Source organism: Mus caroli, unplaced genomic scaffold (assembly GCF_978045245.1).
Source record: "Mus caroli unplaced genomic scaffold, Mus_caroli_1 scaffold_15, whole genome shotgun sequence".
NCBI lineage: Eukaryota > Metazoa > Chordata > Mammalia > Rodentia > Muridae > Mus > Mus caroli.
The window spans coordinates 7,673,397-7,676,294 of record NW_028227270.1 but is presented as its reverse complement, the minus strand read 5'-3'; the positions used below and the strand labels follow the sequence as shown (position 1 = coordinate 7,676,294).

At 42.3% G+C, this 2,898-nt stretch overlaps 1 pseudogene; it reads left to right on the top strand.

Moving 5' to 3' along the window:
• The first annotated feature begins 541 nt into the window (after positions 1-541).
• Positions 542-1,213, top strand: LOC147000852 (large ribosomal subunit protein eL39-like; annotated as a pseudogene).
• The last annotated feature ends 1,685 nt before the right edge of the window (positions 1,214-2,898 follow it).

Sequence of the window (2,898 nt, the reverse complement as noted above, 5' to 3'; positions counted from 1 at the left end):
ACAGCCTCTTTAAGAGATGCTACTGGGAAAAATAAATGGATAATCATACTGTCTTAGTTAGGGTTTTACTACTGTAAACAGACACCATGACCAAGGCAAGTCTTATAAAGGACAACATTTAATTAGGGCTGGTTTATAGGTTCAGAGATTCAGTCCATTATCATCAAGGCAGGAGCATGGCAACACTCAGGCAGGCATGGTGCAGGAGGAGCTGAGAGTTCTACATCTTCATCTGCAAACTGCTAGCAGAATGGGTGTCTTAAAGCCCACACCCACAGTGACACACCTAGTCCAACAGGGCCACACCTTCTACTAGTGCTACTCCCTGGGCCAAGCACATACAAACCATCAAACATGTAGAAGAATGAAATTAGATTCCTTTAATCCAATTTCAAAAAGTCAACTCTACATGGACCAAAGACATTGACATATGACCTGAAACTCCCAAATTTTTACAAGAAAAAGAAAAAATACTTCAAGATATACTATAGGCAACAACTTTCTGAATAGGACTCAAATCAGCCAGGAAATAAGGCCAATAATGGGTAAGTGGGACTTGATGATATTTAAAAGATTACAGAAAGGAAAACAGTTACACAAGTAAGGAAACAATCTACAGAACTGGAGAAATTCTTTGATCATTAAACATCTGATATAAGAATAATATCTAGGAAATATAAAGAATTTTTAAACCAAAATACAGAGTCAGATTGCCCAATAGATGGGCTAACAAAAGGATCATACAACAGTTCTCAAAACATGAAGTGCAAACAGCATAACACACACACACACATTCAACCTCATTGCTGTTTTGAGGAATGCAAATCAAAATTGCAGGGAGATCCATTTACTCACAGCCACAATGCCTGAAAAAGGCATGCTGATAAATCCATGCACTAAAGAAAACTCATGAATTGCTGGGGAACATAATCAAGACCAGTTAAACCAATATGGAAACCAGTTAAAGGTTTCTTTAAAAAAAAAAAAAAAAAGTCTAAAAATAGCTCCTCATTTTCTCCAGCATCGTGCAGTCTACACCTGATTCCGAATCTCACCTTGTCTTCTCACAAGACTTTCAGAATCAAGTGATTCCTGGACCAAAAACAAGAGTAAAAATCGTCCTTCTCCTCAATGGATTCAGATGAAAACTGGTAACAAAATCAGGTACAACTCCAAGAGAAGACAGCATAGGAGAACGAAGCTGGGTCTGTAAGGATTCACACAGTGGCAACACTGAAGGTTTAAACTGAATTATCGTCATCAATCAGTTCTACCAGATGCAGTTTAACATTTTTAACCTGAAGACTTGCTCAAGTCTAAATTGGAGGTGGTGTTTGTCCAGTAATAAAATGTAGAACCTTTCAAAAAAAAAAGTCTAAAAATAGATTTTCCCCACGACGAATGTATAGCACAATTTAGTATTTACTGAAAAGACTCAAACCCCACATGTCACAGAGATGTTTGTACTTCAGTGCCTATTGTAGCAGTATTTACAATATCTAACTACGGAACCAACCCAGGTAATGAACAACAGAAGATGGGTAAGCAGAATGCAGTATCTGTTTATAATACTGCTCTAATATAATGCCACTATAGTGTAATACTACTTTAAGATGTAGAGTGGAATCTTTTTTCCATAAAGAATGCAATCATGCCATTTGCAGGTGAATGGTTGAACCTGGGAATAATCACATTAAAAGAATTAAGCCAGTTGTGGGGAGAAAAGCACAGTTTGTCTCACTTGTAGTTCCTGGATTTTTATATAGTTACATGAGATATGTATTATATAAACTGAAAGTGAAAGTGGTAATGAAAAAGGAGAATGAAAAGGAGGGGAGGAATAAGGAAAAGGAAGGTAGGGAGACCTGGATGAGAAGATCTTTAGCATGCAGTATATACTTGCAAAGTAATTTTAAACTTTGTACTATGTTTTATTTATTTAAGGATGGTGTCCTAGCGCATACAGAGGTCAGGGGACAACTTTAGGGAGATGACTCTTTTCTTCTTCCTTGTGGGTCCTGGGAATTGAACTCAGGGTATCAGGCTTGGTAGCTTGTGGGGCACGGGACGTGGAGAAATAATGGGGGTGGGAGAAATGATTCTGCCAGAGTTCTGGGGCTCTGGGTGGGCAGACGCTGGGACTGCCGCACGCTCTTCACATGGGCGTCTGACTGTGGGAAGCCACGGAACCCCAGTTCTCGGGTGTGGAGAGGGAGCAGTCTGGGGTCCCTGGGCTTCACAGAGTCCAGGGACAACAGGTTCTAGATAGCTCTTGGGCTTTGCATGAAGACACCACAGGAGAGCTGAGAATGGGTGGGGCCCCGGGCATGGCTTGGTCTACCTTGAGGGAGAAGGAGCAGGGGGAGAAGGCACTGGGTGGTTCCCAAGCAGGGTAGAGAGTCTGGTTAGCTCAGTCTGCTAGCTCAGTGGTGGTTAGGGTTGGCTGTGGGCTGTAGCTAGAGTGCAGGAAGGCCTCCCATGGAGAGATTAGACAGGGCTCTTTAGGAGAAGGCCTATTCCATTGTTCTAGCACTGTGGGACTTGATGAGCAGAGATGGTCCATGGTTTTAGAGCTTTATTGTAGAAAACAGAGAGAGAAAAGATAGAGAAGTAGAGGCTGGCCATGACAATATGGAGAGGAGAAAAGAGGGGAGAAGGAGGAGGGCAAAAGGTGAGAATAAGAGCAAGAGAAAGAGGAGAGACAAGAGAGAGAGGAGGGGCCAAGCAGCCCTTTTTATAGTGGGCTGGGCTACCTTACAATTGCAGTGTAACTGTGGGGAGGAGCATATCTGGCTATTGTCAGGTAACTGTGAGGGTGGAGTCTGGACACCTACATGACTGATGGCCACAGAATGATGGAGTTTAGGGCTCGTGGTGTCAGGCATTTGTGTCTGGGGG